This window comes from Perca fluviatilis, chromosome 17 (assembly GCF_010015445.1).
Source record: "Perca fluviatilis chromosome 17, GENO_Pfluv_1.0, whole genome shotgun sequence".
NCBI lineage: Eukaryota > Metazoa > Chordata > Actinopteri > Perciformes > Percidae > Perca > Perca fluviatilis.
Window position 1 is genome coordinate 30,788,219 of NC_053128.1, and position 27,500 is coordinate 30,815,718.

Consider the following 27,500-nt stretch of genomic DNA (forward strand, 5'->3'; position numbering starts at 1 on the left):
GCAGACGTTTTTATAAAAATAGGCTAACGATTGTGTCATAACCATGCTGTGTGGTGATATACTGTACACTGCCAACTATGTAAAGAACCCAGAACTTCAGTCTTTATAAGCTGCCGACCCGAAAAACTGAGCTTTTATGAAGACAAAAGTGGAAACAGACGTGAGGAATCAGCAGAGAGAATGGTGAGACACTAAGCTAACGCTATGTCCAACGATACGTGTGTTAGCTTAACTTACAGACATACAGTTAGCCTAAGACTGACATTTGGATATTTGACTTGGTAACAAAATGCTTTAGCTTAACTTAACAGACATATAGTCAGCCTAAAATTTGGTAATAAAATGCTTGCTGCAAACGTAACGTCGGACATAACGTTAGCATAGTGTCTCCCTATTCTCCCTGCTGATTCCTCACATCTGTTTCCACTTTCGTCTTCATAAAAGTGTACCGGAAGAAGTTAAGAAGAAAACATAAGACTTTCACCCTATCCAACTTGCCGGAGAGAGAGAGAGAGAGAGAGAGAGAGAGAGAGAGAGACAGAGAGAGGGAGAGACAGAGAGAAACTGTGAAATATGCACTGCTTTTGGTTTAAGACTCAAAACTTAGCGCTCGACATCATGGTTTCAAGCCACGAGCCTCAGCCTGTGTGTGTGTGTGTGTGTGTGTGTGTGTGTGTGTGTGTGTGTGTGTGTTGTCAGAAGCAGGTGCTCCCGCAGCCAGGCATGACCAGCTCCGTTGAGCAGATGGTATCATCTGTGGACTCTTTTTCCTTCACACCATCCTCTCTCTCTCATCCATCATGAGCAGCCTGTTGGTGCAGCTGTGCTTCCTTTTCCATGTCAACTTTACTTTTATCCTCCCTCCATATTTCCAAATCCCTTGTCTTTTCTCTGTAAAGACATGGCATGGGACTGATTCTGTGTTTCCCCCTCGGCGACATGTGGGGCGTCAGGGCATTTTCTCGATTTTTTTCTCAGATTTTGTAAAGTTTGGCCCAGATTTGTCCTAGAGCAAGGTGTGCAGAGAGGCGTGAGGAAAAGGCGACGCGAAAATGATAAGTTAGTGTGCAAACGTTTCATAAAAAATGTAATAAAGAGAAACTTTTTTCCATTAATCACACAGTTCAGACAGCATGAAATTTCTATGTCTATATTTATACATCAAAAATGACAGGAATTTATTACATGTGCATTTTCAATCCACAAAATAACTCGGAATTTGATAGAATCAAAGTCACCCTTTAAGATTAGCTTGGGAAAACAAAAGATTGTGGTTTGGGTTAAAACACCAGTCCCCTTAATAAGTACTCCCGGGACATGAACACCACACATCTTGTGTTTTCTCCTTAACTTCTTCCAGGACAGGAACTCCTGTTTCCTGGGTGAAAGTCTTGTGTTTTTTCCTTAACTTCTCCAGGACATGAACTCCTGTTTCCTGGGTGAAAGTCTTGTGTTTTTTCCTTAACTTCTCCAGGACATGAACTCCTGTTTCCTGGGTGAAAGTCTTGTGTTTTCTCCTTAACTTCTTCCAGGACATGAACACCTGTTTCCTGGGTGAAAGTCTTGTGTTTTCTCCTTAACTTCTTCCAGGACATGAACACCTGTTTCCTGGGTGAAAGTCTTGTGTTTTCTCCTTAACTTCTTCCAGGACACGAACACCTGTTTCCTGGGTGAAAGTCTTGTGTTTTCTCCTTAACTTCTTCCAGGACAGGAACACCTGTTTCCTGGGTGAAAGTCTTGTGTTTTCTCCTTAACTTCTTCAGGGATATGAACACCTGTTTCCTGGGTGAAAGTCTTGTGTTTTCTCCTTACCTTCTTCCAGGACACGAACACCTGTTTCCTGGGTGAAAGTCTTGTGTTTTCTCCTTAACTTCTTCAGGACACGAACACCTGTTTCCTGGGTGAAAGTCTTGTGTTTTCTCCTTAACTTCTTCAGGACATGAACACCTGTTTCCTGGGTGAAAGTCTTGTGTTTTCTCCTTAACTTCTTCCAGGACACCGAACACCTGTTTCCTGGGTGAAAGTCTTGTGTTTTCTCCTTAACTTTTTCCAGGACAGGAACACCTGTTTCCTGGGTGAAAGTCTTGTGTTTTCTCCTTAACTTCTTCAGGGATATGAACACCTGTTTCCTGGGTGAAAGTCTTGTGTTTTCTCCTTAACTTCTTCCAGGACACGAACACCTGTTTCCTGGGTGAAAGTCTTGTGTTTTCTCCTTAACTTCTTCCAGGACACGAACACCTGTTTCCTGGGTGAAAGTCTTGTGTTTTCTCCTTAACTTCTTCCAGGACATGAACACCTGTTTCCTGGGTGAAAGTCTTGTGTTTTCTCCTTAACTTCTTCAGGACATGAACACCTGTTTCCTGGGTGAAAGTCTTGTGTTTTCTCCTTAACTTCTTCAGGACATGAACACCTGTTTCCTGGGTGAAAGTCTTGTGTTTTCTCCTTAACTTCTTCCCAGGACATGAACTCCTGTTTCCTGAGTGAAAGTCTTGTGTTTTCTCCTTAACTTCTTCCAGGACAGGAACACCTGTTTCCTGGGTGAAAGTCTTGTGTTTTCTCCTTAACTTCTTCCAGGACATGAACACCTGTTTCCTGGGTGAAAGTCTTGTGTTTTCTCCTTAACTTCTTCCAGGACATGAACACCTGTTTCCTGGGTGAAAGTCTTGTGTTTTCTCCTTAACTTCTTCCAGGACATGAACACCTGTTTCCTGGGTGAAAGTTTTGTGTTTTCTCCTTAACCTCTTCCAGGACACGAACACCTGTTTCCTGGGTGAAAGTCTTGTGTTTTCTCCTTAACTTCTTCAGGACACGAACACCTGTTTCCTGGGTGAAAGTCTTGTGTTTTCTCCTTAACTTCTTCAGGACATGAACACCTGTTTCCTGGGTGAAAGTCTTGTGTTTTCTCCTTAACTTCTTCCAGGACACGAACACCTGTTTCCTGGGTGAAAGTCTTGTGTTTTCTCCTTAACTTCTTCCAGGACATGAACTCCTGTTTCCTGGGTGAAAGTCTTGTGTTTTCTCCTTAACTTCTTCCAGGACAGGAACACCTGTTTCCTGGGTGAAAGTCTTGTGTTTTCTCCTTAACTTCTTCCAGGACATGAACACCTGTTTCCTGGGTGAAAGTCTTGTGTTTTCTCCTTAACTTCTTCCAGGACATGAACACCTGTTTCCTGGGTGAAAGTTTTGTGTTTTCTCCTTAACTTCTTCCAGGACATGAACACCTGTTTCCTGGGTGAAAGTCTTGTGTTTTCTCCTTAACTTCTTCCAGGACATGAACACCTGTTTCCTGGGTGAAAGTTTTGTGTTTTCTCCTTAACCTCTTCCAGGACACGAACACCTGTTTCCTGGGTGAAAGTCTTGTTTTTTCTCCTTTTACTCCTTGAGGACATGAACACCCGTTTCCTGGGTGAAAGTCTTGTGTTTTCTCCTTAACTTCTTCAGGACATTATCACCTGTTTCCTGGGTGAAAGTCTTGTGTTTTCTCCTTAACTTCTTCAGGACATGAACACCTGTTTCCTGGGTGAAAGTCTTGTGTTTTCTCCTACTAGGTAGAACATCTGTGATTTGAGACTTGGCAGTAAGGGATCATGTCTTTTCTTGGCATCAATGTGCAGCTACTACTTATAATAATCCATACATGTTTTTGCTGGATGTTATTCTTTAAAGCCCTATTCTGTCGTTACCTCTCCTAAACTGTTTCAATCAATTCTTACTCAGCCGAAACTGCCTTTTGATCATTTATTAATGAAGCTCCAGACGTGGAGAAAGCCGCTGCTGGGGGCATTTCTGAAAAATAGAGCGGGTCATTGATCGATGCTCAGGTCAGCTGTGATTGATTGGAGCTCCTAAAGTAAAATATATTTTTTATAAACACCACCTGGAGAAGAACAGCTCTGGGCTAAAACCTCCTATATAAAGAAGATAATGGACAGTGGGGAAACGGATTTATAGAGTTTCACTTTCTGCTTTTAGAGCAGCACATATATTATTCTCTACTGTAAAAGCTTCAGCGGTGCACTCAGGTTTCTATATCCGAATCACAGCATAGGAAATAAATCCCACATCAAAAGATAAATTGAAAAGAAAAATGTGTTCTTAATTATTGAGTGTTGTCATTTAAAGCTATAGTGCGTAGTTTCTGTTGCCCCCATGAGGAATTCTAACTAAGGGGCCGTCCACACAGAAACGTTTTTTTGTGCAAAGGCACATGTTTTGCATCGTTTGGGTCGACCGTCCAGACGAATCCTGCAACCAACTTTTTTGAAACCAGGTCTCAGGGTGAAAAAATCCGAATACTGCTCTCGTTTGGCTTCGTATGGATGGTGAATACGAATCCGTATTGATGATGTCATCGCCACACCCCTCTTTTACACCCTCTCCCACGGCCGCTGACGCACACAACTGCGTTGAAGCTAAGCGAGCACATCCCATCTCCATGGTCAAACCAGCTCACTTCATCTAAATACTGTGTCTCTGCTCCCTGACCCTTCCCTCTGGATTCTACACAAGATATATTGCTAACGTTATGTAGCCAACGTTAAACATCGCTAAAGTAGCTGACCGCTAAAGTAGCTGACCGCTCCAGCAGCGAAGTAACGTGAACATTAGCTGCTATGGCTATCTGTTTATAAAGTGGAAGTAGAGAACTTATCAACTAGCTAGCTAATCTGTCTGCTTATCAACTCCTTGAACGGATTATAGTAACTTTTACCACGGCTTATCGTAGAAAGGCTACTGCAAGAAAAACGTATAGATTATTAAAAAGACATCATTCATGGATCATTGATGTTTGTTTGACTGCCGATGTTAGAGCTAGCGCGCTGCAATCATGCAAAATAAAAAGCAATCCAACAGCACATTATAAAATGTAAACAAAGACACGTTTTCTTGCGGCGGCCTTTATAAAATGAGCAGTGGTGAAAGTTATTATAGTCCACGGATGAATTAAGAGAAAATGATAATCTAGCTAGTCATGTTATGATGGGAAGTGGAAGTGACTATGCTCTTCTTCTCCTTTTTGGGCGAATTTCTGTAGCAGAAACAGCGCCGCCTATAGGCCTGGCATATGAATTAGCGTGTTGAGTCATTTACAAGTGGATTCGTTTGGACACAACTATTCTTGAAATGAATCCAGGGAAGACGGGTAAAAAAAAGATCGTTTTGGTACGTGTGGACGTGGCCTAATTCTAAACTGTTGGTGTATCCACATGATACAAGCCTTCTGTGACCGTGCACCCCCCCACCTCCTCCACACAGTTACTATTAGCCAAGGAGGACATGGAGGAGTTTCTGCACGGGAAAGTCACCGGACGCCACATTCTTCTGAACATAATCATACTGAGAAATCCAGAGAGAGTTGTGTGGAGCTGATAGTCTTAAAGGTCCCATGACATGAAAATGTCACTTTATGAGATTTTTTAACATTAATATGAGTTCCCCCAGCCTGCCTATGGTCCCCCAGTGGCTAGAAATGGTGATAGGTGTAAACCAAGCCCTGGGTATCCTGCTCTGCCTTTGAGAAAATGAAAGCTCAGATGGACCAATCAGGAATCTTCTCCTTATGAGGTCATAAGGAGCAAGGTTACCTCCCCTTTCTCTGCTTTGCCCGCCCAGAGAATTTGGCCCACCCACAAGAGAGAGGCATCATGGCTTTCAAACGAGCAAAGTGGCAGTCAAAAGGCCACACCTCCACCTTGCCCCCCCTCTCTCCTCCTCAATAGCTACAGACACAGAAATGGCACATCCTAAGGAAAGCTCATTGTGGGACTGGCTCTAGTGGCTGTAATTCTGCACCAAGGCTGAATTTTGGGGAAAGAGACTTCAGATACAGTATTAGGGGACCACTAAGGTCTATATAAAAGAGACTTCAGATACAGTATTAGGGGACCACTAAGGTCTATATAAAAGAGACTTCAGATACAGTATTAGGGGACCACTAAGGTCTATATAAAAGAGACTTCAGATACAGTATTAGGGGACCACTAAGGCCTATATAAAAGAGACTTCAGATACCGTATTAGGGGACCACTAAGGTCTATAAAAAAGCATCCAAAGAGCACCATGTCATGGGACCTTTTGCTTTGTAGCAACTCATTTGGCAATGGCTTGAATGTAACGGACGTTCATTAATATCAAATAGTTACGCACTAAAGCTTTAAACTGCCACACATCTGCGTTTTAACTCAACAATAGTACAGTTTGTGTTACCGCTTTTTATATCTTTTCTGCCTCATAATTTATTACTGAGGATTCTCCGTGTTGGCATTGGGGTCATGGTCACCCTGAAGTTCACGCTAAAAGCATTCCTCCATTCTTCTCTGACTCCTCTCGGCCTCCTTTCAAAATGTATGTGGCTGGTGAGGAGATACATCTACCTTTTCTTTTATTCATGGATTAAAAGCACAGAGCTCTGCACATACCGTAGGCGCTCACACACACATACACACACACACACACACACACACACACACACACACACACACACACACACACACACACACACACACACACACACACACACACACACAGACAGACAGACACACACACACACACACACACACACTTTTATCTTATCCTCCTTGGAAGTAAAATAATTGGCATCGTGGACTTCTAACAGTGCTGGGATTAGAAGCATTTTTGCAGACATTCTCATTTTTCAAACACGATTATAATTACATTATATTTGTATTTTAAAAGATGCTGATCACACATACAGTAACATAATTTCATTTTCCAAAGCACAACACAAGCTTCTAGATGATCGTAGCTGTTGCAAAGCTGCTTGAGATATCGTTGCTGTCGGGCAGAAACCTTGTATCTCAGTATTTCGTCTTTTTTATTTTTGTTCATAAATCAATGCTAGTGGTTACGCTTTACGTCTGTTTGTGGGTTTTTACAAATATTCAAACAGCGACTAAGCGATTTTATCTGACTTTGTTGAAGGTAAATAGCTTTTTTATTTCCTGAAAAGCAACCGTTTTGCCTGACAGCGACGATACGTGATAGATCTCAGTGAACATTTCAGTCTCGTTACTTCATTTGGTTCGGTTTAGGCACAAATACTACTCTAGAAGTGTAGAAAAAGATCGTGGTTTGGGTTCAAATCAACGTTACTTCACGTGACGCTGAATGTGACGTTGCTCCATTTGTTCTGTAAAGTAAAAAAACTTGTGTTGTTTTTTTTTTAAACGGGACCCCGGTCTCCTGGGTGAAAGTCCTGTGTTTGTTTGACCCCCCCAGCCAGCCTCTTAAGGGCTTTTCACACAGGGAGCGATTGTCGCGCCTCGTAATTCATTTTCAATGAGAGGCGAGCGTAGCCTAGAAATCTAGACTCACCCCCTAGTGGCAGCCAATGTAATTTGCAGCCAGGGTCAGTCTAGCAACTCTCCGTTGGCTTGCGAGCTGGAAAAACCAGACTCTGGTCAGGCCAATCGCATCGTGTATAGAGTTGGTGGGCGGGGCTTATGGCTGCTGCTGCTGCTGGTGAACAGAGGTCTTCTGGAAGACTTGGAGTTCAGCTTTTCTTTGAGAAAAGAACAAGGAACGGCACTGAAGTCATTCTTAAAAAAAGGAAGATGTGTTCAGAGTTTAAAGTTGAATCTATCAGCTAGCGTTGCTCTGATTGGTTGGAGCGCTATCCTATTGCGTGCAGAGGGAATTTGAAAGACAACTGTTGATCCCGCCCCTCAGATTGAGCCCTGCCAATGGGGAGTTCCCAGACTCAACATCTGGATGTGGGTCTGGCTTGTCAGGCTAAGGTGAGCGGGTAGGTAAGGGGGCAGTTTGACAGGCGACGTCCGCTGCAAGAGTTGAATTGTGTTTAGCCTTTCCCTACGCGAGCGCCGCGCCGCGCAAATCAATGAACGAGAGAAGGATTCTTGCTTTTTTTGTGAGTTCCCTAAAATATAAACCTGTTTTCTAAACAGTTATCAGGACATAGACATTGGGGCTTCTGCTTGTCAGACCATCGGCACAAGACTGGATTTATCAGGTAACGTCCATCATCATGACTATGCTAATTTAGCTAACTTTAGCTATCAACAGTAACAGCTGATTAGAAAAGACTAGGATTACTAGCTTGACAAGCCAGACCCACATCCAGATGTTGGGTCTGGGAACTCACCATTGGCAGGGCTCTGCCGATGGTGAGTTCTAGGTTCTGGTTCTAGGTTCTGGTTCAGGCTCTAGTCATCTCACGTCTAGACTACTGCAACTCCCTCCTGATTGGCCTGCCTGCATGTGCCATCCGACCTCTGCAGCTCATTCAGAACGCAGAAGCTTGACTTGTCTTCAACCTCCCCAAGTTCTCTCACACCACACCGCTCCTCCGCTCTCTTCACTGGCTACCAATTGCAGCCTGCATCAGCTTCAAGACACTAGTACTTACATACAGGGCCATGAACGGATCAGCCCCAGCTTACATCCAGGACATGGTCAAACCATATACCCCAACCCGCTCACTTCGCTCTGCATCAGCCAAACTGCTTGCTGCCCCCCCACAGCGAGGGAGAACTAATCACTCAACGAAATCCAGACTGTTCACTGTCCTGGCTCCCAAATGGTGGAACGAGCTCCCTATCGACATCAGGATGGCTGAAAGCCTACACATCTTCCGCCGAAGGCTAAAAACACATCTCTTCCGACTACACCTCGGATAAAAAAAAAATAAAAAAAAAACTCTTGATCCTGCACTTTCATGTCTCTTTGTAGCTTTGCTTACTTAAAGCTAATGTATTTGCACTTAATACTTGTTGTCTCGAGTTTACCTTCAAAGTTGAAAGCACTTAATTGTAAGTCGCTTTGGATAAAAGCGTCAGCTAAATGACATGTAATGTAACATGTAAAGGGCTCAATCTGAGGGGGCGGGATAAAACGGTTGTCTTTCAAAGACAAGGATAGCGCTACAACCAATCAGAGCAAGGCTAGTTGATAAATTAAACTTTTGCCGTATTCTGGTCGGCAAAACACATCTTCCTTTTTTTAAGAATGACTTCAGTGTCGTTCTTTGTTCCTTTCTCAAAGAAAAGCTGAACTCCAAGTCTTCCAGAGTCGCGGCCAAAGCCGATTCCAAAGACTGCTGTTCGCCAGCAGCAGCGGCCATCTTCTTTGTTTTCAAGTAGCGGGGAATTCACGCGGAACCGTCGCAACTCGGCCGTCGTTACGTTAAGCCCCGCCCGCCGACTCTATACACGATGTGATTGGCCTGACCAGAGTTGGGTTTTTCCAGCTCGCAAGCCAACGCTAGACTGACCCTGGCTGCAAATTACATTGGCTGCCGCTAGGGTGCGTCTAGATTTCTAGGCTATAGGATTATCACCATTTGTTATAAATCGACCGGTGATTAGGGATATTCGATACCACGGTCAGCTGATCTCATTCAGTTGTACGGCAGGGACACGGTAGTTCACAGAATAGCCATGGTTACCACACGTTGATCGCCGGGCGTTTAATCGCGGACCGTAGCAGACCCTGCGGATCCACGCGACTACGCAGGCAAAGTATCGGCCAACTGGAGGGCGCTGCCGCTATTAACGTAAAATACGTCGTAATTGGCGCTTGAACGAACGACTTACGGGGGCGTTTTTCAGGGGAGGACAGTTTCCAGAACTCTCAGATGGACATCGGCGACAGAAAGATGACTATCATCACCTTCTGCAACGGCTGAACCGTAGCGATTAGGCTTTAGAAATATGTTTGTCATAGAAACTAGTGATTCTTAGCATGAGACACTCTCTCGGTGTGTGTGACTGTGTGAATGATGAAGCAGTCGTGGCTGCAGTGGGACTGAACACACAGAAGAGTAGAAATGATTTAAAGTAGTGCCTTCTTTTCTGTCGCAGCATTGGGACTCTGTGTGTCTTCTTATGTGGAAACGTTTAATCCTCATGAGGATTAAAATGGCCTCAAAAAGAAGTAAGGAAGACAGAATTATTCCCAAATCAAGAGTTGGATGTGGCTTTATAGCTAAAATTAGAATGGGATTAAGTGGAAATGTCAGAGTTAGTATAGGGGGTAAAGGTTAGGATTAGAAGGAATGGTAAGGGGGTGAAGACAGTTTCCAACAAGTATGCAGCAGTGATACAAGTGTGTGCACGCTTGTTAGCTGCTCCACCGAGCAGAAACATCGGTGTGTGAGTGCACTCGCAGCCACAAGTCATTGAAACTCTCCTCACACTCCTGCCTGCCTCCAGTTAGCAGCGGGAGGAGGAAGACGATGAGGGAGAAGGAAGGGGGGAGGGCAGTGATGGAAGAATGAGATGCCAGTTGATGCCAGAGGAAACAGACAGCTCTCTCTTTCTCTCTCTCTCTCGCTCTCTCCACAGACCTAAGATCCGCTCCTGTTTTCACTCTAAACTGATAAAGCACCATGTTGGTGTTGCATGTTGCATGTTTTAGCCCATAAATTACAAATTGGATTGATGTTAAAATCATTACTCATTCTTTAAGGCGGGGTCAGACCTATGTTCCCACAGCCCAATGGTCCCACAGCCCTATGTTTTTTCTTAGAATTAGGCCCTATGTTCCCACATTTCTAAGATTTTTCTTAAAATTAGGCCCTATGTTCCCACAACCCTATGTTCCCACATTTCTAGGACATTTTCAAAATTAGGTCTTGTGTTCCTACATTTCCCTTCAATTTAAGCCCTATCCTCCCACAACAATGTTTAGAGTTAAGGTTAGGTTTAGGGTTAGGGGGATAAAATCTGATACAAATTTATGAAAAAGGAAATGTGGGAACATAGGGCCTAATTTTGGAAATAAATGTGGGAACTGTGGGAACATAGGGCCTAATTTTGAAAAAAATGTGGTAACATGACGGCTGTGGGAACATAGGCACGCTCCCCTTTGGTTTCTTCTCATTTCAGAATATATGAAAGTCAAAACATCTGCTTTCTTGTAGAGCTCTGCTTTTGATCAAACAAGTCCTCCAAACCAAACGACGATAGGGGTCGTTGATGAGACCCACAGGAGCGTTTTCCGTCCTCATATCTAAACCAGAGAACGTAACGGTCGCGGTTTTAAACACGTCGTTAACAGCGTGAAACAGTCGCAGTTTGGTAGGCGTTACTTCCACTTTCGGTCCACAGAACACAGACAATGAAAGACAGAAAAAATAAAAAACCACGCAGCAAAACAAAATAAGTGTGGTAGCACAAGGGGAGAGGACGAGACCGAATGTTTAAAGAGTAACTCTCGCCAAAATGCATCCTAGGGTATTTTTGTGAATGTACGTGAGTCAAACTTTAGTTTAAAAGCATAATTAGGACCGAATCGCCACTTTTAAGATTCACCGTATTCTCGTTTTTGGGTCAAATGGCCTTTTGAATGGGAGTGCTATAGGGGCACTCTCATGCTAGCCTCAAAATAGCTATTTTCAAAATACTAAGAAGGCTCGACACAACATGAAACTTTGCTTCAAGTATCACCAGGGGCTCTACACCTTAACGCAAGCATTGACAACATTGTTTGTGTACACAGATTTACTAAAAATAAAGTTTTTGAGCAACTCACCCATAGACAGTATTTAAGAACTCACCGCAGCTGTTGTTGTTTCCGGCCGCAGCCATATTGTCAGTCAAAAACAATCGATTTCCGAATGCAACGTAACAGGGAGGAGAGTAAAGACGGAAAGCTCCTAAAGCTTAGTTCCATATAAATGCACGGATAAGTCGTTGTTTTGTCGTTATTGAAAAACAATATTGACCTTGTAGATGAAAATGGAGCCTCATACAACAAGAGCTACGGTGAGTTGTTCAAAAACTTTCTTTTTAGTAAATCTGTGTACACAAATAATGTTGTCAATGCTTTCGTTAAGGTGTAGAGCCCCTGGTGATACTTAGAGCATAGTTTCATGTTGTGTCGAGCCTTCTTAGTATTTCGAAAATAGCTATTTTGAGACTAGCATGAGAGTGCCCCTATCACTCCCATTCAAAAAGCCATTTGACCCAAAAACGAGAATACGGTGAATCTTAAAAGTGGCGATTCGGTCCTAATTATGCTTTTAAACTAAAGTTTGACTCACGTACATTCACAAAAATACCCTAGGATGCATTTTGGCGAGAGTTACACTTTAATGGACATATGGTCCAACAACTTTATAAAAGAGTCAGTTGGAAAAAACTCTTAAAAATTCAGATTCTTCGCAGTTATTTCCAAGAGGATGAGAGAGAGAGCATACGAGAGGACAGTAGAGCTAGTCTACAAACCAATTCATGTTAAGTATAAGACGTATGTGATGACAACAGGACGTGGGTAGGCTACAGTATGTCATGTAGGGTTCTTTAGTTCGCTCGTATCATTACACAACCCGGTCTCACGGCAGTTCGTGAAATGGTCACGTTATTTAATCTATTGATTTCATGTTTACGGGGACGTTTTTCTCGTTTTTTTTCATGGTGGCCAGCACGAAAATGTAAACTAACGTATTTCAATGGGAAGCATATGTCGTGGTCACAGCACGACTATGGTAGCAAGTAGTATGAAATGCCAAAAAATCCGCGTTAAGGAGGTTGGTTGGGGGGGTGGATGGGTCAAACAATGCTCAATGGTGTTTTTTGCCTCCAACGTCGCCTTCCAGGCAGCTAACCCTAACCTCAACCCTAAACATAACCATTGCCGTGCTGCCTGGAAGACGATGTTGGGGGCAAAAAACACCAAATAATAATAATAATAATAAATAGAATTTTTTCGCGAACTCAAATTTGCTTTACAGAAGTGCAGATCTCTTGGGGGAGGGAGTTCCAGAGCCTGGGAGCTGCCCTGGAGAAGGCTCTGTCCCCAAAACTGCGGAGGTGGACTTTTGGATACAGAGGAAACCAGCTGAAACACCTCAAACAATACAGGACTTTCACCCCAGAGACCGGGGATCGCGCCCCACGTGTGGCGTTTTGTTTCCCCGTTCTTGCGGCCGTCTCCCAGCATGTGAGGTGTCCTTTACCCGTTGTGTTTTTTTCCTAAACCCAACCTCCACCGTCCCGTTGTTGTTGTTGTTGTCGCGTGTCCCCCAGAGACCGCGGATCGTGTCCCGCGGTGTGACGTTTGCTTTCCTCGTTTGCTTTCCTCGTTTGCTTTCCTCGTTTGCTTTCCTCGTTTGCTTTCCTTGTTTGCTTTCCTCGTTTGCTTTCCTCGTTTGCTTTCCTCGTTTGCTTTCCTCGTTTGCTTTCCTCGTTTGCTTTCCTCGTTAATCTTTTCAGAAACCCAACCTCCGTATGGATGGTTCCCATTTCGTGCTGGCCACCACGAAGCCATTTCGTGCTGGCCACCACTAAGCCATTTCGTGCTGGCCACCACTAAGCCATTTCGTGCTGGCCACCACGAAAAAAACGAGACAAACGTGTTGTTGTACATGAATCAATACATAAAAAAATAACGTGACAATTTCACGAACTGCAGTGAGACCGTGTTGCATTGCAATGTGAAACCACAACTAACCAGATCAAATGTAGCTATATAATGTTACAAAAAGACGAACAGGTGTAAAAAAGGCCCTTAGTCTTATTAGGATCTGCATTAGGATTCAAAGACAACTGTACTTTGACGAATTGAACTAAGGCAACAAAATGTCCGACTGCAACTGATTGCCAACCACAAGCACAATTCAAGTCTCTGCAAGTTGATTTTAATTCTGCACAGAAACTCACAGAGCGAGAGCAGGGATTGCCTGGAGGGTGGGCATCCAATCTGAAATATACAGCAAAATAAAAACATGTAAAAATCAACCAGCAAAGGGCATTCGTATCTCCTGGTTTCTGCCTTTTGTGTCGACAGCTAACAACTTTTAAAAAAATGTCTTCAGAACAGCGCCTCGCTCTAACTAAGTTGTGAAAGTATCTGGCAAACACAGGAAGAGAAAAAGTCAGTGGCTCAATAACAATCTGACACAAACAACTGTCCTCGGAGAGCAGAACATGACTGGCAGCCATCATCCTGCAGGAAGCCGACGTCTGGATGAAGGCTTTGCATCTCCTCAGCCTCTGAATTCATCCTACATCACGCTTCAAAACTATTGGACCATAAATTTCTCAAAAGCTCAGAGGAGCTTTGTCGGTGTGAGAACTCTGCACACACCGAGACAGGAATCAATCAATCAATCCCCCTCCTCCCCGACCGATCGACCGAGCAGCGGAGCGAAGCTGTGTTGATACATTGAACCTCACGGCCCTGCAGACTGGAGCCAATCACGCCCAGATATCCTTTCTATCCCACAATGCTCGTCTCGTCTCTGCAGCACTCTCAGACCTATTCGAGTTAAAGTACGAGGAAAAACAAACAGACCGACTCGACAGCATGACAGGCGTAGCTATCAGCAAGCGCCGCGCGGCGTGGATTATCACTCTCACTCACACACACACACACACACACACACACACACACACACACACACACACACACACACACACACACACACACACACACACACACACACACACACACACACAGTTTGTCGAATGCGTCAACAGAACTACTTCAGTGGGATTCCTGTATCAAAGGCAGATAGATGAGAGAGCGGAGCGGTGGCTTAGCGTAAGCTTTGAGGCAAATGGGAACTGAAATATTAACCTTTTAAAAAGGCTTTGACTGCAGACGCACTTGATTGTGCCAATCTGCTCTGAGTGAGTTTGACAAGGCAAAGTGTCAGGGCGAGCCTGTGTGTGTGTGTGTGTGTGTGTGTGTGTGTGTGTGTGTGTGTGTGTGTGTGTGTGTGTGTCACTCAGTCAGACCGTAAATCCAAATTGTCACTCTAATCCGAGACAACCGTATCAAATCTCTCTTTGGATCTCAGTTCATCATTTGCCACGGAGCAACAGTGAACAACATTTTTCAAATATTAGGTATAAAAGTGTCTTGAGGAGAGGAAATATTTTTCTTTTTCCACAATGTTTTTGATTAGAAAACGTGGCTCGTTCTTGTTGCTCTGTGGCTCAGCGTGGACGCCTGGAAGGCTCTGAAGTACTGAGGATGCCGACATCAAAACTCGCTTATCAACCTTATGCACACTTTTGTACCTAAAGGACTTAGTTTGACATTTAGGGGAACTCTTTCCTGCAGAGAATAACACTCGAAAAACAAATGTCTTGGCTCAACAACAAGAAATTAACGCAACAGTCTCCCTTCGATCATTTTTGGAGTGAAATTACGTTCAACAAAAAAACAACATTGAGTTTGAGGGGAATTAGCTTTTCCTCTACTATCAAAGGTATTTTTAATTCCCACTTACTTAATACTTGGTAGCATAAGTGTTTTGAGTCGATAAATCATGTTAATTAAGTTGTTCCAACTAGTTTTTCCACATTATTGAATTTTTAAGCAAGTGTTATGGACTACCTATTAGTGCGTAGTTTATTGTTCGTGTAGACCACTTTCCTGTCTGCCCGCTAAATGAAAAGCAGCCAGGAGATGGTTAGCTTAGCTTAGCATAAAGCCTGAATGCAGGAGTCTTATTTAAAGTGCTCATATTATGCTCATTTTCAGGTTCATAATTGTATTTAGAGGTTATATTAGAATAGGTTTTACATGGTTTAATTTTCAGAAAACACCATATTTTTGTTGTACTGCACATTGCTGCAGCTCCTCTTTTCACCCTGTGTGTTGAGCTCTCTGTTTTAGCTACAGAGTGAGACATCTCACTTCTGTTCCATCTTTGTTGGGAGTCACACATGTGCAGTAGCTAGGTAAGGACTACTAGCCAGTCAGAAGCAGAGTATGACAGTACCTAGGTAAGGACTACTAGCCAGTCAGAAGCAGAGTATGAGGGCGTGCCCTGACAGTACCTAGGTAAGAACTACTAGCCAGTCAGAAGCAGAGTATGAGGGCGTGCCCTGACAGTACCTAGGTAAGACTACTAGCCAGTCAGAAGCAGAGTATGAGGGCGTGCCCTGACAGTACCTAGGTAAGGACTACTAGCCAGTCAGAAGCAGAGTATGAGGGCGTGCCCTGACAGTACCTAGGTAAGGACTACTAGCCAGTCAGAAGCAGAGTATGAGGGCGTGCCCTGACAGTACCTAGGTAAGGACTACTAGCCAGTCAGAAGCAGAGTATGAGGGTGTACCATGCTAGCAGCTAGGCGAGCATTATAACGTGTGTTCCAAAGTGACCACGTCTGTCTCTGAAGTAAAGGCTGGACTACAATAGAGCTGTTTGGAGCAGTTGGTGAACAGTGTTTTCTGTTGGAGATGGCAAGTCCCTTTGAGGGGGACTTTGGGCTTTTTCACTTTGTAAACCTATAAAGTGCACAAAAAAGATATATAATAAGATAAAGGAAAGGGGAAAGAGCCAAAAAGCATAATATGAGCACTTGTGACCAGTGACTTAGGCCTGGTGGAGGGCAACTTAGGCCCGATGGGCCACTGGGCTTGCACTACACTGGGGGAAACCCTGGTATATAACCCTCACTAAAAGAAAAGGTCACAGCCTTTTCACCCCGCTGCCGTCTGGCAAACAACAGAAGTATTCACGGTTGCAAGCAGCAGACTACAGAGCAGCTTCTTTCCTCCAGCTAAGAGACTCCTCAACTCATCCTCCGCACTCCAGCATTAATAAATAACACAACTTTCTGTTATGCCGGTATGCACGTTAACAGACCACAACCTTTCTTGCTCTACCCTCAGTCAAGCCTTGTCTCCTAAAAATTCAAAAAACAAAAAGTACACTCTCAAAAACATTAAAATAAACACATAAGAAATAATTTCTTTCAGAGTGCAATTATGCCATAAATGCCTCTAATGAATTTGGTTTCTGCTGTGCTCCACAATGTCTTTTCTGTTATCTGCGGTTCTTAATTTGATCGTTATGCAAAGTGTCCCCATGCTGCGTCTTGCTCTATTTATTTTTTGGGCAAGCTTCTTGATGAACTACCCAAATACAAAAGAATCTGGCTGTGCTGTGAGTCCCATTTAGGGTTCAGCTGCAAAACGCTGAACCGAGACAGAGTTTGACATTATGTAATATATTGACAAGTAGCAACAGGCTAAGTGCTTATTTTTTCACCAAGCCTCCCTTCCTGTCCAGTGGAAACCACGTATCTCCATATGTGTTGATGCTGAATGTTTTTGATAAACTGAAGCTTAAAGTGCCCATATTATGAAAAAAAAACACTTTTTCTGGGATTTGGGGTGTTCTTTTGTGTCTCTGGTGCTTCCACACACATACAAACTTTGAAAAAAATCCATCCATGCTGTTTTGAGTGAGATACGGTTTCTGAATGTGTCCTGCTTTCAGTCTGAGCTGTTCAAAATCGACTGTGACGTCACAGTCCGAAATGAGCTGGCTAACCACAACCGTTAGCTCGTAGCGTTAGCATTAGCCGGCTAACGCTAACGCTAGCATGCTACGTCGTTCTCAATAGCAAAGCACTGCTACAACACACACAAGTTCACCATAATCTACAAAAGAACTACTTACATGTGTGCCCTCATTTAGAAGTCTCCCAGCTAATCCTGCCTTGTAACTGACCAAAGTTGGAGAAACAGTCTTTCTTTTACTGTCTATGGAGCTAGCTGACATGCTCTACGATCTGAGCTACTGAGCATGTGCGGGTGCAATCAAAGATAGTACAGAAGAAGAAGATGAAAAGAGGTCTCACTCTGTAGCTAAAACAGAAACCAGGTGAAAAGAGGATCTGCAGCAGTGAGAGAGAGCTGTGCAGTACAACAACAATATGGTGTTTTTTGAAAATGAAACCATGTAAACCTATTATGGTACAACCTTAAAATACAATTATGAACCTGAAAATGAGCATAATATGGGCGCTTTAAAAAGCCTCTTTGTCCAGCTGTAAAATGCATAAAGCTGCAAAGCATAGTCGACTAATCAATAGGTCAATCGACAGAAAAATATAATCACCAACTATTTTAATAATCGATTAATCATTAAAGTAATTTTTCATGCAAAAATGGCAGAAAATGCTGGTTTCATCCACTCATACGTGAAGATTTCCTGCTTTTCACTGTTTAATAACCAGAATAAATTGAATATATTTGGGTTTTAAACTGACAAAACAAGACATTAAAGACATCACCTTGGACTGAAAAACTGGGGGCGACATTTTTCACTATTTTCTAACATTTTATAGACGAAAATAGTCGTTAGATGCAGCCCTAATCGTCACAAAGCTAATAAAACATTATCAGTCGGGATACGATACAGTTCTATTTCCTTTCTACAACCAATCCGGTCTAATTTTAACATTTCACATGTATAAAATATGTGGGTGAAGTTAGTAGATTTCTCCACATTCCCTCCAACACAAGATGCAGATGAATCATATTCAGCTTTCTTTTTTTTTATTTGGAGGCTCGCACATTTAGAACTTGTTCCACGAATGCTTTGATGATAGAAGAACCAGGAATGGAGACGGATAACAGAAAAAACACAGCATGGCTTTCAGTTCAGACTGCACACACACACACACACACACACACACACACACACACACACACACAAACATCCATGGCTTAAAACAGACATACACAAAGTTAAGCTTCAGTTAATTGCTTCTATTGTACAGAAGTGTCAGCAGCATCCGTGCAATCCTGCAGCCATCCTAGAGAGGATTATCCTGTACACACACACACACACACACACACACACACACACACACACACACACACACACACACACACACACACACACACACACACACACACACACACACACACGCCCTTTCAAACAGCCACACTGGGTCACGAAGGTCTAAGCAGACCTGCTGTGGCGGAGACATCACCAGCGGTACGAGCCGCGACTGCTTCAGGCGTCTTCCTTTGATGTCAACGTGGCGCACAGGAGAAGGTTGGCACTAGGCGATCATCAGGGGAGGCACATAACCCCCACCCAACCTCCACACACACACACACACACAAACACACACACACACACACACAGTCGAGGAAAACACACACACAGTGGAGGACACACACAGTCAAGTAAACACGCACACACACACACACACACACACACACACACACACACACACACACACACACAAGAGGACACACACACACACACAGTCGAGGAAAACACACACAGTGGAGGACACACACACAGTCAAGTAAACACACACACACACAGACACACACACACACACACACACACACACACACACAGTCTAGTAAACACACACACACACATACACACAAACACACACATACACACACACACACACACACAGTCGAGGAAAACACACACACAGTGGAGGACACACACAGTCAAGTAAACACGCACACACACACACACACACACACAGGAGGACACACACACACACACAGTCGAGGAAAACACACACACACAGTGGAGGACACACACACAGTCAAGTAAACACACACACAGACAGACACACACACACACACACAGTGGAGGACACACAAACACAGACATACACACACACACACACACACACAGTCGAGGAAAACACACACACACAGTGGAGGACACACACACAGTCAAGTAAACACACACACACACACACACACACACACACACACACACACAAAGTTGAGTACACACACACACACACACAATAACACACATAACAACAACAACACACAGTCGAGGAAAACACACACACACAACAACAAAAACAAGAGGACACAACAACCAAACAGTCGAGGAAAACACACACAGTGGAGGATACACACACAGTCAAGTAAACACAACACACACACAGACACACACACACACACACACACAACAGTCTAGTAAACACACACACACACACACACACACACACACACATACACACACACACACACACACACAGTCGAGGAAAACACACACACACAGTGGAGGACACACACAGTCAAGTAAGCACGCACACACACACACACACACACAGGAGGACACACACACAGTCGAGGAAAACACACACACACAGTGGAGGACACACACACAGTCAAGTAAACACACACACAGACAGACACACACACACACACACAGTCTAGTAAACACACACACACACACAGTGGAGGACACACAAACTCAGACATACACACACACACACACACACACACACACACAGTTGAGGAAAAACACAACACACACACAGTGGAGGACACACACACAGTCAAGTAAACACAACAAAACACAAACACACACAATACACAACACACACAAAGTCGAGTACAATAACACACACACACACAAAAACACAAACAAACACACACACACAGTCGAGGGAACACACATACACACACAGTGGAGGACACACACACACACACACAGTCGAGGAAAACACACACACACACAGTGGAGGACACACAAACAGTCAAGTAAACAAAACAACAACAACACACAACACAATACAACATAAACACACACACACACACACACACACACACACACAACACAGTCGAGGGACACATACAATACAAGTCGAGGAAACACACAAAATACACACAGGAGAACACACAAACACACACACACACACATCATCGATCACACACACACACACACTCTTTGAATAATTCACTGGGATGTTGTTGTGTCTGCTAAGTTTGCTGCAGCAGCGCGGACCGTACCATATGTCAGAGCCCGGACCGTACCATATGTCAGAGCCCGGACCGTACCATATGTCAGAGAGCGTGAGAGAGGCCGAGACGCCGCGGCTCTCACATCTAGTCCTAATGAGAGCTGGGACTAATTGAGACGGCAGCTTGTGCATCGTCTACACGCCTCCCAGCTGCAGCGAACGCAAACAACCATACACACACACACACACACACACACACACACACACACACACACACACACACACACACAACCACACACAGACACACACTCACACACACTCACACACACTCCCAAATACAGAAAGGATTCAGGACAAAGACCCCCAAACTAACAGAACGAGCGCTGCTGCATCCAAATGTGGCTTGAACAGTATGTTAGAGCTGCAAAGACGAATCGATTAGTTGTCAACTATTAAATTAATATTAATACATATTATTAATATTTTGATCGATTAATCGGTATAAGATTGAGTTTATGAAAAAAAAAAAAAAAGCTTCTCTAATTCCAGCATGTTAAATGTGAATATTGTTCTAGTCTCTTCTCTCCTCTGGGACAGGAAACTGAATATCTTTGAGTTTTGGGTTCACAATACATTTTGGCCCACCTGGTTGTGTGACAAACCAAAAAACACATGGAACGTGTTTTTTACACTGCAGTTACCTGACATTCAGAGCAGAATTTGGGCAGATTTGCTGAATCTGAGACTCAGAAATTCCCCCAGAAACAGAGAGAGAGTTTTCATATTCAGGCTGAGAACAAAAATCCTTGTTTTGCTTGATTTGCTAAATTCTACGATGGCTAAGGAACTCTTTTTGATGACATTTGTAGGGCTTCGCATCAACAAAAAGCGTACAAAAATGTCGGAAAAAGCAACAAATTAACAAAAAGGTGACAAATGTCTGAGAAAGCCACAAAAAAAGTCGGAACAAAAACAACAAAAAATGAGGAAAAAAAGCTCCCAAAATGTTTTTTAAAAGTGACACGCAGTAACAAAAGCACTTCAGTAACCTCTCCATGTCCGGCCCTTGGTGTGATTCTCTTTTTCCAGCGTGGCCCTCTGGGAAATTGAGTTTGACGCCCCTGCTTTAAAGCTCTAGTGCGTAGTTTCTGTACAACACTGTCGGCACATCCACATGATACAAGCCTTCCATGATCACGCATCCCCCACCCACACAGTTGCTAGTAGCCAAGGAGGACACAGAGGATTAAAAAAAACATGATGGACTCTTCAGAAGAGGTCATTATCTAATAACGCACTAAAGCTTTAAGTAGTACATGCTAGGGCAGGGCGATATGAAGAAAATCAAATATCACGATACGTTTGACCAAATACCTCGATATCGATACCGCAACGATATCGTAGCGTTGACTATCGGTGCTTTCACAAAATATTTACACAATGAGAGTTTAGATCAATAATCATCAGTAATGTGGATATAATAACTAAGTGGGTAAAGGCAAATAATAGAACAGCTACAACAGTCTGGTAAGGTCAGGAAATGACATCACTTTACGGTAACGCAGCCTTTAAAACCAGGAAAAGACACTAATGCCATAGTACGATATCCAAAATCTAAGACCATATCTAGTCTCATATCACGATATCGATATAATATCCATATATTGCCCAGCTCTAGTATATGCTACACTAGTAATAGTATTGAGGCTTTCCTCTGTTTTTTGGCTGTATTATTTGTGTCCCCTTCTAAACATTGCTCATGGGAAATGTTATGTGTTTTTGTCCCCCCCCCACGCTCCCAACTTTTAGATGAAATTTTACATGCAACATACCGACAATATACACTTAATTCGATATCCCTTCTGCTACAGTACATACTTTAAATCCTGGACTGCAGGTGTATGTTCTCATTAAGAGCACAGCGAGCTGTATAATCATGCTAATCAGCAGCTCATATTCTGAGGAGCTCTCCTTGAAATGAAAGGTTAAACCTCTCTAAGCCCACCTGCGTGCCGTTGCCGCTGGGCCGAGAGCGCTGCTGATTAAAATGGGGTCACCTCCAACTTTCTGTCTTGTTTCCGTCTCCGCTGATTCCTGCCTGCTTTTGTCTCGTAAGCACTTCTTTCCTTCGTGCTACCTGCTGCGTCTCTGCAAAGTGTCTTGACATGAACGTCTTCCAATCAAATATCATTCATAGAAACAGCGTACGATCTATTTCAAAGCGACGTTGACGGATACTGATGAAGTACATGAACAGATACTCAGGGTTTTCCCCGCCGTTATAAGGTTTAGGTGCAGCACCCGAAGCCTAAGCCAAATGAATGTAACTAACTAATGATTGTTGTTGGACTTCTTTAACAAGTTTTGTTTTTAAAGGTCCCATGACATGGTGCTCTTTGGATGCTTTTATATAGACCTTAGTGGTCCCCTAATACTGTATCTGAAGTTTCTTTTATATAGACCTTAGTGGTCCCCTAATATTGTATCTGAAGTCTCTTTTATATAGACCTTAGTGGTCCCCTAATACTGTATCTGAAGTCTCTTTTATATAGACCTTAGTGGTCCCCTAATACTGTATCTGAAGTCTCTTTTACATAGACCTTAGTGGTGCCCTAATACTGTATCTGAAGTCTCTTTTATATAGACCTTAGTGGTCCCCTAATACTGTATCTGAAGTCTCTTTTATATAGACCTTAGTGGTCCCCTAATACTTTATCTGAAGTCTTTTTTTATATAGACCTTAGTGGTCCCCTAATACTGTATCTGAAGTCTCTTTTATATAGACCTTAGTGGTCCCCTAATACTGTATCTGAAGTCTCTTTTATATAGACCTTAGTGGTCCCCTAATACTGTATCTGAAGTCTCTTTTATATAGACCTTAGTGGTCCCCTAATACTGTATCTGGGGGGGGGATCAAACAACACAGGACTGTCACCCAGGAGACCAGGAGAATATAATCCAATGTATATATTTTTCAGTACATTTACTTTTGAGATTTACTTTTACAGACAGAGCAACTACTTTATGCTCTCTCTTCTGCTTTTCTTTTCCCAAACCTTGCCTCGTGCCTCTTTCCGCCCAATCCTCACTTCCCCTCATTCTGCGTCTCTTTCTGATGCAAAAGTTTGCAGCCTGAGGATGTAGTTGTATAATAAGGCCAGAGCTACTCAACCATGAGAAACAATCTCCTCCGTCTCCCTTTCACTTCCATTATTCTCTCCTCTCACTCACAAGTAATAAGAAGGCACAGAAAGAACGAAAAAACTGAAGGAGGACCGGAGGAAGGAAGAGGAAACAGGAGAGGTGATGTGATGAGAGGAGAAAGAGAATTACTTGGAAAAGAGAAGAGAGGAGAATCTATATTTTTTCAAACTCAGCGGAAACACATCCGCAGCAAACTTTGTACGACAAAACAAAGCCGGTGTGGGTCGATACACAGTATAAGGGCTCCATGTTGGATACAAACTGCAGCAGGATTTGTTTCCCAGCCGGAGCTCTCGAGTTTCTGGCAGATTATCACTCTCACCCAAAGAAATTAGACCACGCACTGATCCAGCCTATCTTCGTACACAGGCACAATCCGCGCATTAACACACACACGCACGCACACACACACACACACACACACACAGGTTGACTCATAAACACACATGCACACGAACTCACACGCACACACACACACATGCAGGTTGACTCATAAACCCACACGCACACACACACACACACACACACACACACACACACACACACACACACACACACACACACACACACACACACACACACACACACAGGTTAACACATAAACACTATCACAAGCCTTCTCTGTGACATTACATCTCTGCTGGGCGATCTCATTAACCACAGACACCAACGGTGAGATGAAACCAGTGATGCAGAGCATGATATAGAGAGTGAGTGAGTGAGTGAGTGTGTGTGAGTGTGTGTGTGTGTGTGTGTGTGTGTGTTCTTGTTTAACTATATTCGTGAGGTCCAAAAACCAGGAGTCCAGTATACTTGTGGGGTCCCGACAGCTTTGTGGAGCCAAAATGCTGGACGCCACAAGTTTAAAGGGCAGTTTGAGGGTTAAGACTTGGTTTTAGGATTAGGGATAGAATTAGGTTATTGTTAGGGTGAGGGTAAGGGTTAAGGTTAGGCATTTAGTTGTGATGGTTAAGGTGAGGCTAAGGGTTAAGGTTAGGCATTTAGTTGTGATGGTTAAGGTTAGGGTAAGGGTTAAGGTTAGGCATTTAGTTGTGATGGTTAAGGTTAGAGTAAGGGTTAAGGTTAGGCATTTAGTTGTGATGGTTAAGGTGAGGGTAAGGGTTAAGGTTAGACATTTAGTTGTGATGGTTAAGGTTAGGGTAAGGGTTAAGGTTAGGCATTTAGTTGTGATGGTTAAGGTTAGGGTAAGGGGCTAGGGAATGCATTATGTCAATGACGAGTCCCCACAAAGATAGCGCCACAAACCTGTGTGTGTGTGTGTGTGTGTGTGTGTGTGTGTGTGTGTGTGTGTGTGTGTGTGTGTGTGTGTGTGTGTGTGTGTGTGTGTGTAAAGTGCCTTGCCAGTCAAAGGCGCCATGAAACCAACTGTCGGTTTGGATTTTCAAAGTAAAATCAAAGGGGGCGAAAGTGATGAAATCTTCTGGAACAAGAGCTCACATCAATTGCAAAAAGAATCATACAGTGCGAGGCGATGACAGACATCAAGATTTTTTGCACTGAGATAATACTAATATACTTATCTTTAATATGGCCGAGCACTTATCGCACTACAACAAGGGTGCTCGGCAAAACAGTTTATCAGAATGCAGCGGGGCCAACAGGCAATCGGCCCCACTTGGCTTCAAATCTGTGCCAACCGCTTCCATCGCCAAAGGCTTTGAGCATGCGTAATGTTGTTTTTTCCACCAAGGCCTCGCCACCCAGGCCTCTTTAAAACTATTCTATGAACCACTGACCTTAAACCGTAGAATAATAAGAAACCACAGCTGCAACCGAAGATGTTTTCTATCATGCGTTAATCCAGAATGATATTGAATCCTAAATAACTCACTTCCACTAAAACAACACTTCGTTTTTTTTTCCTGCTGCCTGCAAGAGGCGCTTTTTGCATACATAAAACAGTCCAATCACAACTCTACTGAGACAGCGCATTCTCATGCACGGGTTCGAATGATTGCCACATGCACAACAATTCGTGTGACGTCCAAGAAATGACGGCGACCACCGTCCGATCACATGACGGGTAAGTAAAGCGGCATCTTTGCGGTTCAATTTAGCCGAGAAAAAGGTGACTCTGAGCGTCATGATGCTCCAGAGATGGGGACTCGAGTCTGAGACTCGGACTCGAGTCTGAAACTCGGACTCGAGTCGCACTTAAGTCGCACAAACAGCTGACTTCAGAGATGACTTGTGACTCGAGCTTCGAGACTCGTCAACAACCTGTTTTCATGCAATTATTGCTTTTTAAATCTAAATTTATTTTTATTTAAAAATTCTATTTTTATCTATTTTCTTTTATTGGCGCGTATACGTTGGGGAAACGTATGACGAGCTGCATGTCCCCGGCCCTTTGCCATAATGTGCAACGTAACGCATGCGTTATGCCTTATGTGCGCGCACTCACATATCAAAAAATGCATTGCCGATGGTGACACCAAGTCCTCCCGGAGTTGTGCCTTTTGTCATTAGTTTTGCTTTCAATAACTTGTTTAACGGTGGCAGTAAGCCAACAGCTGCATGCAAGGTGCGTGGCACCAAGAAAAATGATGCCGGATCAACAACGTCGAACTTCATCAGGCATCTCAAAACGCACCCAGGCAGGTCAGTCACTCGCTAATGTGAAAGAGACATTAAATTTAGCATTTAGCAAATTTCACAGGTAGCAAGCTAACCATCGCAAAATGTTGTGCTAATGCTGGGAACAGGCAGATTGTATCTTTATAGTTGTATCCAGATCAGATGGCCAGAGACTTGAGACTTGACTTGAACTTGCCCCTCAAAGACTTGAGACTGGACTTGGACTCGCAAAAAATTACTTGTGAACATCTCTGTGAGGTGATGGCAGATAAGTTTAGGCACCAAAACAACTAGTTAAAAAAAGATTGTGGTTTGGGTTAAAACACCAGTCCCCTTAAGTAGTACTCCCGAAACACCTGTTTCCTGGGTGAAAGTCTTGTGTCTTCTCCTTAACTTCTTCAGGACATGAACACCTGTTTCCTGGGTGAAAGTCTTGTGTCTTCTCCTTAACTTCTTCAGGACATGAACACATGTTTCCTGGGTGAAAGTCTTGTGTTTTCTCCTCAATTTCTTCAGGACATGAACACCTGTTTCCTGGCTGAAAGTCTTGTGTATTCTCCTTAACTTCTTCAGGACATGAACACCTGTTTCCTGGGTGAAAGTCTTGTGTTTTCTCCTTAACTTCTTCTGGTACACGAACACCTGTTTCTTGGGTGAAAGTCTTGTGTTTTCTCCTTAACTTCTTCATGACATGAACACCTGTTTCCTGGGTGAAAGTCTTGTGATTTTTTCCTTAACTTCTTCCAGACATGAACACCTGTTTCCTGGGTGAAAGTCTTGTGTTTTCTCCTCAATTTCCTCAGGACATGAACACCTGTTTCCTGGGTGAAAGTCTTGTGTTTTCTCCTTAACTTCTTCAGGACATGAACACCTGTTTCCTGGGTGAAAGTCTTGTGTTTTCTCCTTAACTTCTTCAGGACATGAACACCTGTTTCCTGGGTGAAAGTCTTGTGTTTTCTCCTTAACTTCTTCAGGACATGAACTCTGCTCCCCCTCTTATCCAGCAGCAGTCAACAGCAATATTTAGGTGGAATACATACCAAATACAGTGCTTTACTTTTTGTAGCTATATTTACAAATGGTTCATGAGAACAGCCTGACTCAGAACTCAAGAGACTGTAGCTACTGTAGCACATGTACAAATAACAAGGTCACATGACACAAAGCCATCTTCTAACCTTATACATACTGGGAACTATATTCTCAGAAGGTGAAGCACTACTTCTGCTACTTGGTC

At 43.4% G+C, this 27,500-nt stretch overlaps 1 protein-coding gene across 3 annotated transcripts in view; it reads right to left on the reverse strand.

Moving 5' to 3' along the window:
* LOC120545874 (seizure 6-like protein) overlaps positions 1–27,500 on the reverse strand; it is a 119,076-nt gene that overhangs the window by 88,988 nt on the left and 2,588 nt on the right. The window contains exon 1 of one of the 3 annotated variants that reach the window (XM_039780501.1): positions 18,701–18,770. The exons of the other annotated variants lie outside the window; for them this stretch is intronic. The gene's annotated coding sequence lies outside the window, so the exon portion shown is untranslated. Of the gene's footprint in view, positions 1–18,700; positions 18,771–27,500 lie in introns of those variants that run through there. 3 annotated transcript variants of the gene reach the window in all.